General features: G+C 37.9%; 1 long non-coding RNA gene across 1 annotated transcript; it reads right to left on the bottom strand.

Annotated features, from left to right (window-relative positions):
- Window positions 1-4,497: 4,497 nt before the first annotated feature.
- Window positions 4,498-8,800, bottom strand: LOC128777823 (uncharacterized). The gene is made up of 3 exons (XR_008423145.1): window positions 8,590-8,800; window positions 6,581-6,636; window positions 4,498-4,661 (listed from the first exon to the last, which is right to left on the bottom strand). It is a non-coding gene; the product is annotated as an uncharacterized LOC128777823 (long non-coding RNA).
- Between the last annotated feature and the right edge of the window lie 8,911 nt (window positions 8,801-17,711).

Genomic DNA, 17,711 nt, shown 5'->3' with positions numbered 1-17,711 from the left:
CAGTCTTGAAAGTAATGACTTTTCCTCCACTATACATGGAGGAAAAACAGATGTACCAATTTAAAGTTTCATAATTTTCTGAATAATGTATAGAAATTATTTTCTCAGCTTGTACAGTCTCAAGATGATGATGAATGGTTCATGTCATGAAATGTATCTGTAAGATCAATATTCTTTTGACATTGATGTGTTTAAAAAGGACATTGAAACTCTTTAGGTGTGCAGGCCCTAGGGATTTCACTACTTTATAACCTAATTGATAAAATACATATAATTATAATTACATATAAAAATAGGATTTAAACCCCAATTGTGTCATTTCTATTCTTAGGAGAAGAATCCATTTTTTGTATTTAAAAAATTGTATTTCCTTCTCTCCACCATCAAATTTCTTTGATGATTTTTGTTTAAATGTCCTTTTTTTTCTAATTCCACATAATTCATTAAGACATTAATTATTATTATTACCAATATAAATAATGTAAAGTGACATTTTAAAAGATAGTGGCATTTAATCTTCTAAAATAGATTTATCATCTATTAGAGATAAAAGTACCATGTAAATGATGAAATAGACTTATTTCATTGATATAATTAATCTATTAGTGATGAGGTAACTAATCAACTTTACAAACTGAAAAATTAATGAACCATTATATGATCAGGATAATTTTACTGCATGTGGCATAAATGCACCTTGAACTACCTCTAGCAAACAAGAGTAATTTATTGGTTAACATAACCAAGGTAAGGACAGAGTTGTAATGAGAGCTCAAGAGTAAAAGTATTATCCTTTTTAGTCTGCTCCTCTCTTAATGTTGACTTCTCTCATAATTGCTAGACACAGCATTAGTGGTAGTCTCCACCGTTAAAGTACCTCACATCTGAAGCTAAAGGGGAGATAAGAGTTCTTCCCTCTTGTCCCACGTTCACAAATCTCAAGGGAAAGATCCTTACTGGTCTCGTCTGAGTCAGATGCTGACTCCAATAACAATAATCACCATGAACAGAGTATCAAAATCTGTAAGAAGATGGCAACTTCCTTTGGAATCATCTAGTTAATACTGGGGCAAGAAAATGGCTAGAATGAGTTGGTGGGAATGTGGTGCACATGTGGCGAATTGCTGCACAGGCAGACAAAACAACAGATGGTTTTTAACAACTATTTGTTTTGTCTTCCTACTTTCTAATTGGCGACCATTGTCCTAGAAGCATAATTGCACTTATCTTTCTTTTTTCTTTTTCTTTCTTCTTCTTCTTTTTTTTTTTGTTTTTCTTTCTTTCTTTTTTTTTTTTTTTTCAGCACAATAAAAGGGCTTCCACAATTTTAAGGCAGCAAACAGAATAGTTTAACTCATAGATATTGTCAAAGTTACACAGAGAGGAAATCTCAGGTTAATTTCAAAGGAACACTGTTCACTTGAATCTCCTTACGGGACTTAAAAATACTTCCGAGACAACTAACTTTGTGGTGATGTCATAGGCTGAATGTTTGTGGCCTTCCCCGACCCCAAATTCATATGTTGAAGTGTAATGCCCAAAGTGATGGTATTTAGAGGTAGGGCCCTTGGAAGGTAATTATGTCATGAGGGTGGAGCCCTTATGCCTGAGATTAGTGCCCTTTTAAAGAAGAGACCAGAGAGCTATCTTGATTTTTTTTTTTTTTTTTCAATCTTGTAAGGACACTGAAGTCAGCAGTCTGCAACCCAGGAGAGGGCTCTCACCATATAATCTGACCATGCTGGCACCAGAATTTCCTATTTCCCACCTTGAGAGGTGTGAGCAAATGTTTCCGTTGTTGACAAGCCACCTAGTTTACAGTATTTTGTGATAGCAACCCAAGCTGACTGACACAGATGATAACTAAACTGATATCATGGAAAAATAATATGAAAATTTTACTGTCAGGAGTTTTTTTGTATGCTAAAAAATGTTAAAAAAATATAGTAGCTTAAAGAGAAATTCTATGATACAATGTAACAAAAATAAGTATAGTAATATAAGTAACTATATTACACTGAGGAAAGGTTGAGAAAATATTATCTTTCAATCCTTTTAAATACACAGATCTTTTTCTTTCCTAGTTTGAATATATGGTGGCTGTTTACTGTTCAAAAATTAGCATTTTCCTTTTGTGCCTGTATTTTGTGAGCTAGATCTATGAGGCCCCAGGGATACAGATGGAGGTTTCTGCAAGTTGGGAACTAGCTACAAAAATAATAAAATAATTAACAAAGAAAGCAAAACATTCTTTCTTTAATCTCTTTGCTGTCATTTTGAAAATCTCATACCTGGCCATCATGCAAAAACATCACATGCTATGGATCTATTCTATGAGAAAACGCCTTAGTTTTTAAGATTGGATATTTACAAGAATTTAGATTTCCCAACAGAGAAGTCATATATTGGAGCATCACATAAGGTTACTTATTTCATTCCCAAACAAAATAAGTCACCATATTAGAGGGACTTTGGTGGAACCATGCTTAGGTATTTGGTATCTTTGAGCTGTCAAAGAAAATTACCTCTGTCAATATATTTCATTCACTTTTGAAGTACTGATATATTTTCCACTATTTTAAAGCAAATCTTGAAGGAATTGGCAGCTATGTCACTTGCATTCTGCATGAAACTGGACAAAAATATAGGTGTCTCTCAGTGACACCAGCTCCTAGCTTTCATCTATTTGTGTGCACATCGTTGCCATCAAAAAAGAATTTGCATTGTATGAGCCCCCTTTTGGAACCTGGAGAGAATGTCAGTGTCTTCAAAATGGAAAAAGCTTTTTTGCCTGGGAAAGCTTCCACTGGAAGACAAATCTTGGTGTTCTAGGCACAGGTGGAGCACCTGTGATGCTTGGCAACACATCTGGCTTGGCTGCTTCCTTGAAGAAAGGGGCTCCACATGTCATAATGACTCACTGCCTTCTATACCGGCATGCGATGTCATAAAAGCCTCTGCCAGCAATTCTGGAAGAAACTTCGCCCACTGCCACAGAAAGATCAACTTTATCAGAGCCCAGAATTCAAAATCACTCATTTCAGCATGTTTTGTCAAGGGATGAAAGAAGAATGTGCGTGTCTTTGCTACATGTTCCAAAAGCAAAACTTTTAAGTGCTTGATTGTACTTTGGGAAACAGTTTTATCCTTTTTGCTTGTTTGTTTTGTTTTCTCTACTTCTCTTTTATTGATTTATTTATCATATTTTATGGAGGGGGACAGACAAAAGATAAAGTGCTATAAAGGAAAACCTACTCAGAACTACTTGACAAGGAGGAGTTGATCCATATCTTGGCTAAGGAAAAGATATATGTGACAATATGAATGAGGTAATTCATTCCAGACAGAGCCTTGACCTATCGATGCTGCTAACAACAACACAAAACAAAACAAATATACAATCCCCATCCCTCCTTCAAACCACCATTGCAACAAATACAAACTATTGCATCCAGGCCACCCATCCTGAACCAAAGACTAGAATTAGGCAACTAGCCTAAATTTATAAATGCTGGGAAAATCATGTTTTTAGTCTGTACTGAGTGTGGTAGAGTCCTGGCAAATTCTCCATGTAAAGAAATCAACAGATCCCTGGAAAAATTAGAGAGTCCTCCCAAGGTTACTTTTCTCAAACAAACTCAAATATTGAAATCTGCATCAACAATCCTCTTCTTGTCGACAAAGAGCATTGCTGTGGCAGACTTTGACCTCTATGACTTCAGGACAAAGAACGCGCCATGCCAGGATTTCAAATCAGGAAGTCCCAGAGAATTCAGTTGTTACTTGACAATACACCCTCGCCTGCAAAAGCCATATATGAAAACATTGATTCTACTCATATGTCTTTGTAAATGAGGTTATTAGCATATGGAGTCACTTAAACAAACTACTGAAAATATCAAACTTAGATGCCAAGGACAACATGAATGCCTCCAAATTAAGGACAATTCCATATTTTTTAAAGCTGAATGATATAGTCTTGTTGACATTTTCCTTGGGGCAGAATTTTTTACTTTTAAATTTTTTTAATGTTTATTTGTTTTTGAAAGAAAGAGTCAGAGACAGAGAGAAAGAGAGAGAGAGAGAGAGAGAGACTAGGAGCACGAGCAAGGGAGGGGCAGAGAGAGAGGGAGGCAGAATCTGAAACAGGCTCCAGGCTCTGAGCTGTCAGCACAGAGCCCAACATGGGGCTTGCACTCACAAGTCATGAGATCATGACCTAAGACAAAGGTGGACACTTAACCTTCTGAGCCACCCAGATGCCCCTAGAATTTATTTGTTATATTTGCAAAATTTGGATCTTAAATTTTGGATGACTTAAAATTTTTAGTAAGTGTCCATTATTATATTTATAAACACGTGGAACCAAGAAAGACAGAAATCTTTGAAGATTACTTTCATGTTTTGTCTCTACAATTTTGTGATTGAATAGTCACATATAACAGTTACAAAGTTACAGTTCCCAAACTTAAATAGGCAAATGAACAGCAGCCTGGACCACTCACTTTCTCCAGAAAGCTTTGTTTCTAGGTCTCCAGGGAGGCAATCTGAACTTCTTCACACATTGGATTTATAACCCTGTCATGCCCTTTTCCTCTCGGTGGATGACGTTGATTTCTTCACAGAGAAGTTTCTTCAACTTCTATCACCAAACCTGTAAACTAATATGCATCTGTAAATCTACTCTTCCTCCTTTCTCTGCATTTATTGGGACTTTTGGTACAAATGGCTGGAATCCAGAGGGGGCAGTGTTCTAACTTCAACCAAGCTAATGATAACATTTATGAGATGGCAGATCATGCAGATATCAGTGTTCCTAAGAGCCTGGGTAGAGTTGAGTTATCCTACCAGTGTGATCTCTTCAAACTGGGACTGATATGGGAGAGAAAACTAAATTTCTTTTTCCTTCAAGTCATGATATTATAGAGTTCTTTTGTTACAGTAATTTAGCTTTTACTCTAATTAATTCACTAAGGTTCTGTCACTTTCTGTATGATCTCATGTATTGCAGTGGCTTTGCTTATTTTCAAATGTTACCAATTCTGGTATCAATCTCCACAGCCCAGAGCTGCATAATCTAAATGCCCCATTGGATACTTGGATAACCCATAGAAATTAAAATTCAATAAGCCCAAACCTTAATTGATCTCTTTTAACTCAAACTTTTCTTTCTCCACTGTAGTCCTTCTGAATGGGGGGTGCCATCAGGAACCCAGTGGCTTAGGATAGAAATCTTAGATTAACCTTCAACTTTTCTCTTTCTCATACCACTCACATACAAATAGTAAAATTATATCTACTTCCAAAAATCTCATAAAACAAACCAGTTCTCTGTACATCCCTTGTCAAGAATACAGAACACTATTATATCTTCCTTGTGGTGCTACACCTGGCCTCTTACCGCTTTCCCTCATTACAGTCTTGTCCCTTTCTAGTTCATTCTCCACAGTGCTTAAAGTAAGATTTCTACAAGGCAAACCGAACTCAAAATCGTGCAAAGACTCTCCAAAGTTCTTCAACAGAGTCAAGCTTTCTTAGTAGGGCTTACAAGGTCCTGCATAATCTGGCCCTTGATCACTTTTCCGATGTTATCTCTTGTTCCTGCATTCTTCATATGTCATATTCTAGCTACATGAGCCTCTTGGAGTTCTGCAACTGCTCTCTCTTAAAATACAACTTCAAATAATCTCTTTCCTATGCTAAAAGCAAACTCCTCCTCCTCATCAAGTGGCTAATGACTACTTCTTCAGGTTTCAACTTAGAGGCAGATTCCACAAAAATCATTCTTAATTCTTTCAAGCCTGGGCTCGATGCTCCTCCTATGTGAAAGAGTGTGCTGCCTTCACAGTAAATAGCGCCAGTCATATTGCATTATAATATCTCTTTACTGTTCCTCCTGTCACTGGAGGAGACAAAGTTTATCTTACCTATTCTGTATGCTCTATACTCTGCTACCCCCACGTCTATTAGTAGCACATAGTAGAAGTTCAACAATGACATAAAATAGGAATAAATTGTGCGCATCCTTTTGCTTGAGTTTGTTTTAACACACTTTCTTGGGAAGAGTTCATAGCTTTTATTAACTTCTCAGAAAAGTCCATGGCTTCAAAACAATGATGAGGTGACTGGGTGGCTCAACTGGTTAAGTGCTGACTTTGGTCCAGGTCATGATCTCACAGTGTGTGGGTTCGAGCCCTGCGTGGGGCTCTGTGCTGCTGACAGCTCGGAGCTTGGAGCCTGCTTTGGCTTCTGTGTCTCCCTCTCTCTCTGCTCCTCCCCTGCCCATGCTCTGTATCTGTCTCCCAAAAAATAATTAAATGTTAAAAAAAAAATCCTTGCATGATTGCAGTATGCTAACTGTTATAACATCGTAAGATATAGCCTTTCAAAATTCTAACAGAGTATATAAAAATAACCTTTCCTCCATATATCTGTACAAATGGCCAATTCAAATAACCACAGATCATTATTCCTTTACTTCAAAACTGAAAAATATACAAATATCACCTCCCCAACACACATGGACATGCACACATGGATGGACACACACACAAACACACAATACACTTTTTGGAAATACCTTTTGTAGCAATGAACAAGGGAATTACCATGAAAACTTTGAAGGCTTTCAAGAAACTATGGTTCAAAAGCACAAGAGGAAAAAAGTTATGAAAATCAAAAATAGTTCAGTGGATTTGGTTCAGGGACAGAATCAAGATTGGGTTGGTTTACTTGGGTTTTAAACTTTTTGTTTGTTTGTTTGATTTTTTGCAATAGACTCACAAGAAGTTGCAAAAATAGTACAGAGAGGTTCCATTTGTTCATCACCCAGCTTCTCCCAGTGGTAACATTTCACACAACTATACTGTATTATCAAAACCAAGAAATGAGTTATTTTTTATTAATTTTCTCCATAGAAAATATTGTTTCATAACTGAATCTCTTATTTTTACTATGTGAAACTATCTAAAATTTTATTAATTCAGTAATCATTTGCATTGTATTTATTGAGCATTTTAACGTGTATCAGAGACTATATTAAGTATTTCAAATTCCTAAAATGAATCCCATGGAGTAGATATTAATATTCCCCAGTATATAGATATCTGATGAAACTAAAGCACAGAGAGGTTGAGCAACATGTTAAGGTCACACAGGCAGTGAGTATGAGGGCCAGGCTTAGGAATGTAGTTCTGCCTGACTTCAAAGTCTGTGGGACTAAAGCACCACACATGAATGATGATCTGCTTCCAAAAATGCTTTCTGTCTTTGGAAAAGTTAAAGATTAATTGACCATCTCTCATTATGAATTAGATTAAACTGCCTGTACGCTTGCTTGCATTCTTCTAAAACAGATCTAAGATCTATGTCGCTTGAGTAAGAGAGGAAAATCAGGAAAGAAAGAAAAAAAGGAAGATTATGTTTTACCACACCCTGGTGGGTGGAAGGCCAGGAGGGAAAAGCAAAGGAAAGAAAGGGAGGCAGGTTGTTTCCAAGGCACCTATATGTGAGGTTCACCTAGGAAGACAGAAAAGTGGTAGGAAACTGAAGGATAACATCAGATATCTCAAAGTACTGCCCCAAACACGTTCTGAATCCAAGAAGAATTCAAGTCTTTTCATCATATCCTTGCAATACAGTCCCTCCTGGATCCGGACTCAAGACACTTTACAAGCACATTAATCTTTCATTCCAGATTTTATGGGTCAATTCTAACTCTGATTATTCCGGCCTCATAGGTTCTAGACATAAAACATAAATATCCTGAAAATTTCCATATTATGTATTAGCTTGACAAAATTGTCAAATTGTGTCTCAATTTTTCATACGAGATTATTTCATGGCAACTGTCACCCATGTCCTGGTCCAGACCAAACGCTTCCATGCTTTGTCCCTTCGGCGATCATAAGGTCAGATTATTTTGATTAATTTGGTATTTAAACTAAACATAAAGATAGTTTTAACATCCCTTTTCTGTGATGATGCATTTTGAAATCCTATTGCTTTCTATATTGCTTGGAGATTCAAACCGTTCCAAAGGTAGGATTTGCCTGTACTCTTGGATTTGACTGTAAATACCTTATCCTGTAAACATTTTTCTTTCAGAGTAGTTCATGGTGAGGAAAAATCCATCATTTCATTCTTAGCATAATTGGTAGTATACATCACAAGACAAATTCCTCCTTCCTCCTGTTATTGGCAGATGTCTTAATTAATCTTTCTTTCATACTAATGAAAGCCTCAACTGCAGGACTTCCCCAACTCTTAAAAAAAAAAATCTTCAGTAAAGTTAATAACCTTAGAGAGTTTGCAAAGCTAGTATGGAATTTACAGAACAAAGCTGTGAAGAGCCACAGGCCTTCTCTAATAAAGACATCGCTTGTTTCTACTGTATGGTTTTGCTTACACAGCTTTATAGACGTTCTCTCTGTCTTGAGGGTACTAAGCCCATTCAAATGCCCTATTTTTCTTCTAATTGCTTTTCTGCCACTGGCTTGTTAGCAAGTCTCACCATCACACACACACACACACACACGCACACGCACATGCACATACACACACACTCCCTTCCCCCACTACAGTATTTACCTCCATCCCATCAAGTTCATCTGCTTCAGGATGTAGGAAACACACTGCTCCTTAAAACTCCAGCAGAAATGTGCATATCTGAACTTTCCTGCTATGTTTATAAGCTCTGTCAGTTTCGCCTTCTCTTTTCTTTGTGTTCTGTGATATTCAGCACTTTCTGCAAAGAATGTAATGAAAAAAATAAGAAGATCAAAGAAGGTGCTTATCGCCAGCGACATGTCCAAACAGGCACTCTGGCCTTCTCTAATATGCTCATCTAATTTGCTCCTGAGCCCAGGCCTGGAAGAAAAGCATCTTGAGGAAGTTTTCTTCCATGGGCCGAGCCATCTGCTAATGCGGGGCTGTGCCAGTAATTTACAAGTAATGGTTTACAGCTGTGAACCCTGGCTTCTGAGCTGTTTTGGTCATTTAGTAATTACAACAGTTTCATTAACATTTAAAGGGAATAGTCTGCTCAATATCAATTAGGGACTATCTGCAACCATGTAGCTCCATTTTCATATTTGCATTTGACATTTAATATTCTGCACACATAAATTCTTGGTCTTGAAAATGCATTGCCACAGAAGGTCAAAATTAATCCAGAGCCCATTTCTACCTAGCTCTACTAAGCTTTAGGAAATATTTCTGCAGAGAGTGGGAACATAAAAGGTTATTTTGGGGTGGTTTTACACATCTGAACATTTAAGTACTTTTCCCCACCACTAAAGTTAAGGTTACAGAGTTCTCCTCAATTCTTGTTATATCTCCTGTATTCTGGGGACATTCCAGACTTATCTGAGGCAGATTTGCATAGTATTAAGCAGAAAGATGACTTCTATTACTTGCAAATCTTACATAACTGCAGTGATATTTAACTTTAATTTTTGAGGGTACTGGGGGGTGCTGTGGATTTCAACACTTAATAAATAGAACAAGACTATGACCAAAAAAAAAAAAAGTCTTTCAAAGATCATTTACATCAGGAAATAGGTTTTGATCTCTAATTAAATTGTTGAGCAAAGGGTGCTTATGCTAGGGTTTATGTCAGAAGAAACAAGAGCTCCATGGTGATTTGAATTTCATGTGGCTGAGGATGGCCCAAGAATTTGATCCCTGATGGTAAGTGATTTTCATAGAGGGCAGAGTGAGAAAGATAGAGCAAATTCTGAGGGAGCTGAAGGTAGAAAATCCGAAGCTCCTATCAGGAGAGAGAGGAATGGTTTGAGATTATGAGGGGCAGATCACAGAAGTTGTCACTAAGAGTGGTTTGAGTGACAGAGGTTAAGACAGTTCAAGCTGAAGTCTGGGGTTTCTTTTGACTCTTCATTCCCGGGGTCTGCCTGTGATGCACGGTGAATCATCGAGCATGTACCATTATTCCAAGGGTCTGAGATAGGGAAGAGCCCACTGAATGAAAGGAGAGTGATGAAGAGCTCTTTGAAAGACATGCCCATGGGCCAGTATAATTGGATTCCATGTGGGTGTTGCAGATAGGAAACAAGACTTACCTGATGGGGCAGAGTCTGCACCCTGCGATGTGTTAATGTGCGTCTAATGTATGGTTTTTAAATAATGCAAAACAGATCAATTTGCATGCACAACAATGAGGATTAGGATACTAGATATAAAGGAAAACAGTCTTCTGTCAAGTGGAGAAGATCAAGATTCATAAGTAGCTGACGCCAGGACCTGCTATAATAGGAAGGCTTGCTGTGTTGCCTTCAGATATTTAGTCTCTACCTGAGCTTCAGCAGGTTTTTAAAACAGGCCTTCCTGCTAGACCAGCTTTTCTAATTCCTTCTGATAGCCAAGCTGATATTCCAGATACCTTATGTTCCCCTTCTGTTTATCTAGAAACGTTCCCATGAAAGTCTGAGTGTCTAATACTATTCACAATCTTCTGCTTCTCAAGCAGACAGAATGACTTTAGGAACACAGGTAAGGTGAAAATCAGTAGTGATGGTGGAGAAGCTGTGTGTGCTAGGGCCTTGAGGTTTGGAAAGAAGCCCTACTTCCCACCTCTTAGGAACTCAGCTGTGGGCAGGTTAAGAGGTGGAAAGGAGCAGTGCCAGCAAGTAGGGAAATATTCTGACCAGATCGTTTAGATGGTCTTCAGCATTTGTATCATGTAATTAGTATAATCCACTGAAAATCAGGCATATTTTACAAAACAAATCATTCAGGGCCAGTTTCATTCAGCATACATAAATGACATTGTCTCACATATTCCTTGGCCCCTCCAGAATGTACTTTCAATGACTACCCATTGCTTATTAGACCCATCCAGAAGGTTCACTCTATCTTGTCAAACACTTTATGATTAACTTCATATCACTACCCATCTCCAGTTGGTTTGTGTGTTTATAATATTTTTACATCCTCCCCCCCCCCCCCCCCTCCTCAACTAAAGTATTCAAGAGGACAGAGTCAGAATCTTCTACTTTTCTATCCTCAAAGTTCCCACCTGGGCCCAGAAAGTCATTACCAGCTCTCAAAATATGTTCAGGCAAGCAAAAAAGGAGGCCTAATGATCAGGGAAATCAATAAAGATAAATAAATAAATCCAGCCTCCAAGACTGAAGGTCAGGAGCATGACTTCAGTTTCTAAAAAATCTAGAGCACAGAGTGATACAAAGTCCCAAACGCGGGAATTGGAGACCCTAAGTTACCACAGGAACATGGCTCTTGGGACCAGGGACACATTCCTCAGTTTGTCAGGTCATCAGATAAGCAACTTATTCCACTGGCTCATGCTTATAGAAAGGGAGCTTAGTGTCTTTTTTGGAACTTCAGGCATTTGAAGCAGATGGATGGAATCAGAGCCCTGATTCCAGAGGTCATGTTTCTGGACAAAGGGATATTCAAAAAAAGAAAGTAAGGAAAGGAAAGGAAAGGAAAGGAAAGGGAGAAAGAGAAAGAAAGAAAGAAAGAAAGAAAGAAAGAAAGAAAGAAAGAAAGAAAGAAAGAAAAGAAAGAAAGAAAAAGAAGAAAAGAAAAAAGAGGTTTACAGGACATGTGAATAATTAACAATATATTAAAAATCTCTGTCTGGGGGCACCTGAGTGTCTCAGTTGGTTAAACATCCGACTCTTGATTTTGGCTCAGGTCATGATCTCACAGTGTGTGGGATCCAGCCCCCTGGTGGGCTCCACACTGACAGTATGGAGCCTGCTTGGGATTCTCTCTCTCCCTCTTTCTCTGTCCCTCCCCTATGTGCTCTCTCTCTCTCTCTCTCTCTCTCTTTCTCAGATAAATAAACAACAACAACAAAAAAAAGCAAGCTGTATCTGGATTTCATTGACCTTGGTAAACAGCAGGCTAGCTCTGATATCTTAGGGCAAAGTCAGTCACAGTTCTGGGGTCCAGGGAAAGATTGTGATAAAGAGGTCCTACAGTAGCTAGCAAAAATCAATTTAAAAGCTTGGGTTGTGAAGAACAAATATTTCAACCCTAGAAGAAACTGACAGAAAGTAGTCAAGGGCTCAGTAATGTAATGAGAAGAGGAGAGGAGAACTAAGACCCAAAAAGTGGAGTGGTAGGTCATTACAGGAATAAAAATGAGCCTGATTCTGAGTCCATGCAGACTAATCTATAGCTTCTCAAGTTACCTGAGTCTCAGGTTGGGGTGAGCCCTCATCATGGGTAGAACTGAAGCTATAAGATAATGGCTTTGGCCATCCTGGAGGGATACCGAGTCACTTATGACCATAATCTCTTCATGGTTGATCAAATTGCAATCTGAACCACATTTAACCAAGCAAAATTTTAAAACTTTACAAAGCTTATGTGTGCTTTCATTTTTCCCTCTGTATTAATCATGGTTATCAGCTGCTGGGCTGTAAAAATACATAAGCCTCAACAGTTAAGCAAAATAGTGTCATATCTTATTCAACCATGACTCCATGCAGCCACATCCAGCGACCTGGCTATTTCCAGATTTGCCTTCACTTTTCTCTACATTCAAGCAAGGCTGGGTGGGGACCAAGAAGAAGGGATCAGTACCATTGGGCCAGGACAGAAATCAGTCAGATGTCAGCTGGTGGTTGGAACCAGAGCCCAAATATGACATTGGGGAAAAGGATATTTCATTATTTCTGTCTATAGCACATGGAAGCTAAGCAATGTTGTCTATTAGTTGCAAAAGAGAAAGGGATATTGGTGTAGTAAATGACTAACACATTTTCTCTTGAAATTATGGAATGCCCAGATAACTATAGAATGGAAGAAAGAAGGAAGAAACATGTGTTAAGGTAGATATAATCCCTCACTCCCCAAATGGTAAGACTATAGTCTAGAAAACTATATAGGTTAAACTTTATATAGGTAGTACTTGTCAGAGCTCAGGCTGAACTCAAATGTATCTGTTTCTCAAGAATGTACCAGAAGTCTTTAGTGAGTTTTTTTTATAACATAATGAGGATCAGAGATCAGATTCAGACAAGCCATGTGAATCTATAACGAATGTGCTTTTGCCACTCATTTGCTTGTGTTTCTGAATTAGTAACTTCTCTCAAGCTGTGTCCTCAACTCTAAAATGGAGCTTTGGGGGCTCCTGGGTGGCTTAGTCGGTTGAGCGTCCGACTTCGGCTCAGGTCATGATCTCACGGTTCGTGGGTTTGAGCCCCACGTCCGGCTCTGTGCTGACAGCTCAGAGCCTGGAGCCTGCTTCGGATTCTGTGTCTCCCTTTCTCTCTGCTCCTCCCCTGCTCTCTGTCTCTCTCTCTCTCTCTCAAAAATAAATAAAGATTTTAAAAGATTTAAAAATAAAATAAAATAAAATAAAATAAAATGGAGCTTTGATAATATTTGCAGCTTTGTAATATCAAATAAATAATAAACTATTCCTAAAACCTTCCTGAATATTGAAATTACCTAGGATGATCATAAAAAGTACATACATTTCAATAACGTCTTTCAAATTCTGATAGATAGGGTCTGAATTGAAGCCTGGGCATTTGTAGTTTTAGGAAATGGCCTGAGACAGCTGGTGAAACACAGAACTGAGGTACATACATCAATGCAGTTCTTATCACTTAATAGCTGTTGTTATTAAAGTTGCAGGCCTAGATACTTATATATCTGCTCTGAAAGTCCCACCATTAATCACCATTTATCCATTAGGCTATTCCTATTAGTTCTTGTTACATTCTCTGGAGCCCTCTGCAGTATTGGGTCAAAATTTATTACTTAGTTTTTACTATGAGAATACTGAAATTTGTCTTTCAGATGGATTTTATTTCTTTTTTTTAAGTTTATTTATTTATTTTGAGAAAGAGAGGAAGAGAGTGAGGGAGGGGCAGAGAAAGAGAGGGAGAGAGAGAATTCCAAGCAGACTCCATGCTGCCAGTACAGAGCCCAATGTGGGGCTCAAACTCATAAACTGTGAGATCATGACCTGAGCTGAGATCAAGAGTCAGATGCTTAACTGACTGAGCCACCCTGGTGCCCTGTCTTTCAGATGGATTTTATAACTTGAGACTGAGGCCTTAACTTCAAGCAGAGAAACTAGATCTGGGCTAATTTATTTTTTTAAGTTTATTTATTTTGAGAGAGAGCAAGAGAGCAAAGGATGACCAGAGAGAGAGAGGGAGAGAGAGAATACCGAACAGACTCCATACTGTCAGCAAAGAACCCAAAGTGGGGCTCAAACTCATAAACTGTGAGATCATGACCTGAGCTGAGATCAAGAGTCTGATGCTTAACCAACTGAGCCACCCAGGTGCCCCTGGGCTAATTTAAGTAGGAAAAAAATGCCTACAGCATGTTGGATGATTCAGAATCTCTCAGAGGGGGAAGGCATGGACTAGAGAAACAGGAATTTGTTTAATAACTCTCACCTCACAATCCTGTGAAAACTCTACTGTTGCTGGATTCAAACACCACTCCTTGCTCCTCTGAGTCCACCAAAACTCTGTCTAGTCCCTCGTAGGATTTGTCCCCAAGTCACTTGCATGTATCTTAGCTACAAGGGAAGCTGAAGAAGTGAGATTCCGATTACTTCAGCCTCTTTCACAACACATAAGGTATGAAATTTCTCAAACATGAAAGAGTATCCAGCTACATCATAAAGAGTAAAAATTATCCACCATAACACCCTTTCTAATGGCTACCTCACTCTGGTGTCAGACTGAGGGGATGCTGCAAAATTGAGGACAGATGGTGGTGATAGTTACAAAATGATATAAATGTAGTTAATACCACTGAATTTTACACTTAAAAATAGTTAAGTTAGTAAACTTTATGTTATATATATTATATTTATATAATTATTTATTATATTATATTTATGTTATATATATATATATATATATATATATATATGTATTACTACAATAAAAAATGGGGTAAACTATTAGTTTGGAGAAGAAAGTGATCGATGCTGAACAGTGCAAAGGACATTCTATCAAGGTCCTGGACAGATGGCACACTCAAATGAGGGATATAGAGAATATTAATAAAGAGAACGTCTTCCAAGGTGTGAATAGGTTAAGGGAAATTGACAGAAATGATGTAGCCACCCAGGACCAATAAACTGGGAAAGCCATTATCATCCTTTGAGTGGCAAGGAGAGGAAGGAGTTACCAGGACCCAGAGACAATAGTTGAAACCAAAGTCACCTGGATTAAAAATGCTGTGATCTGTTTAGGAAAAAAAAAAAAAAAAATTAGCTAAATGAAGGCCTACCAGGAAGGGAGTCAGGGGAATAGAAAAATACTCACACTTTTCTTTCTCTACATTTTCTGTTAGTGCCTCTCATTGGTCAAACTTCACCAGAAGTTGGAAGGCACAGGAGCTCAACTGATGTACTCCATAAAAGTCAGTCCCCTCAGGCACAGAGCTGGTGGAAATTGGATCTCTAGGGACTAATGAGACATATCAGGGAAGGATTGAGAGAGGCTTCTAAGAACTGAGGGTGGCCTCTGACCAATAGCCAGCAAGAAGTGGAGGCCCTCATTCTAACAGCCCACAAGAAATTAAATGTGCCAACAACCACACAAGCTTAGAAGCAGATTCTTTCCCAATCAAGCCTCAGGTGAAAAGGTATTCCTTGCTGACATCACGATTAAACCATTGTGAGATCCTGAAACAGAGGATCCAGCTAGGCTGGATCCAGACTTTTAACACACAAAAACTGTGAATTAATGAATGTGTGTTGTTTTAAGCCGAAAAAGAAAAGAAAAAAAAATAATGTGACCAAATTATAAAAATATACATTAAGTAGAATAATGACAAAAATAGTTGTCTACTCTTCTGCTTTAATAGAATTTCTTTTTTGAGACTTTATATTTCTTCTCAATCCTCTTTTTCCTAAATATCCTTTAAAAATTATTTAAGCATAATATAGAATAAATTTACATTATTGATTTTCTTATCAGCCATTTTCTTTTGTTCACTAGAAACTATTAAAGATATGGGTTGAGAAGGCTTAACAGTAATTGTCCATTCCACTGACCCTTAACCTTGAAAAAAGGTTAATTTAGAGAGGAGGTAAAATTATTGTCTAAATTTTATGTCATTAATTCTTCTTTTTTTAATTTAAATTTTAGTTAACATACAGTGCAATAATGGTTTCAGGAGTAGAATTCAGTGATTCATCACTTATATACAACACCCAGTGCTCATCACAACAAGTGCCTCCCTTAACACCCATCACCCATCTGACCCATCCCCCACCCCCACCCCCCACCTCCACCAACCCTTATTTTGCTCTGTATAGTTAAGAGTCTCTTGTGGTTTGTCATTAATTCTTCTTGTCCGTCATTTGTAATCACATGTATGGACAAAACTGTGGGCCACATTTTGACACAGAGAAGGTGTTTCAGTATGTTTTTTTAAAACCTTTGCATTTAGTAAAAGAGAGAACAGACATCAATATTTTATAGCTATACCAATAAGCTGGGATGGGCTTGGTTAATTTGTGATAAGAAGCAACCTCTGAAATCTCTGTAGATTAACAAATTAAAAGTGTAATTTTCAATTATTGAAAGCCCTCTGTGACTCCAGTGAAGCCACCCCCAATGGGCAACTTGGGTTCCTTTAACATCTTTTTTTTTTTTCTTTTAATGTTTATTTATTTTGAGAGAGAGAGAGGCAGAGAGAGACATGAGTGGGGGAGGGGCAGAGAGAGACAGGTAGACACAGAATCAGAAGCAGGCTCCAAGTTCCGAGCTGTCAGCACAGAGCCTGATGCGGGGCTCAAACTCACAAACTGTGAGATCATGACCTGAGCCAAAGTCAGATGCTTAACTGACTGTGCCACCTGGGGTGCCCTTAACATCTTAACACAAGGTCACTACCACAATCAACCTCACAAGGCAATAAAGAGCTAGAGATTCAACACTGGTAATTAGATACTTCAGATTGAAATATTTCACTTATGCTAACATTTCAGTAACCAAAGAAAGTCCTTAGCCACACCTGATTACAAAGGGGCTTGCAGAGCAATCCAGCGTGTGTCCAGAAGGAAAGGAGTCCTAGAAATATTGGCAAGCAGCCATAATGTTGACCACAGTTTCTCACAGGTATTTTTGGATGTCTATTGTTAGCAGTGAGGCAAAATAATACCTTAAGACAAAGATTAATTTTAGATGCTTATGTCCTCATTCTTTTATTGAAATCTAAGAACTGTCTTGTGTAAGTCCAGTTTGGTCTTGTTTTAACAGTGAGGATACAGATTTCCTCCATTTACAGAGTCAAGTGTTATTACTATAGGAAAGGAAATGAGCACTTGATCTATTTCTCATAGTATCAATGGGAATGACTAAATATTTACAGATGATTTTGACAGTTAACAGTCACTTTCACCCTCATCAAGATCAATACTGATGATACTAGGAAGCCAATTTTTCATTAAGTAAAGTCAATAAAGATGATACAGATCTATATAAAATGGGAAAATAAGAGCTGCTGCACATTCTATTGAAACTTACAATACATATAAACAAGATTTATGTGAAACTAGCTCATCAAAATGGCTAGATATAAATAGAACTTTAAAAAATATCTTCAACGTTAAAGCATTTCTCATTTTATTCATTTCTCTTTAGAAAGTTCTATTACTTGTTTTTTTCCACAGCCTCCAGAAGCAGTATGCTTACACACTTGCTTTATCTGGGCTGATTAGACCCAGATGGACCTCA

Source organism: Panthera pardus, unplaced genomic scaffold, assembly GCF_024362965.1.
Source record: "Panthera pardus isolate Hobbes unplaced genomic scaffold, ASM2436296v1 HiC_scaffold_17, whole genome shotgun sequence".
Lineage (NCBI taxonomy): Eukaryota > Metazoa > Chordata > Mammalia > Carnivora > Felidae > Panthera > Panthera pardus.
The sequence above is the reverse complement of the archived record's forward strand: the minus strand, read 5'-3'. Positions and strand labels throughout refer to the sequence as shown.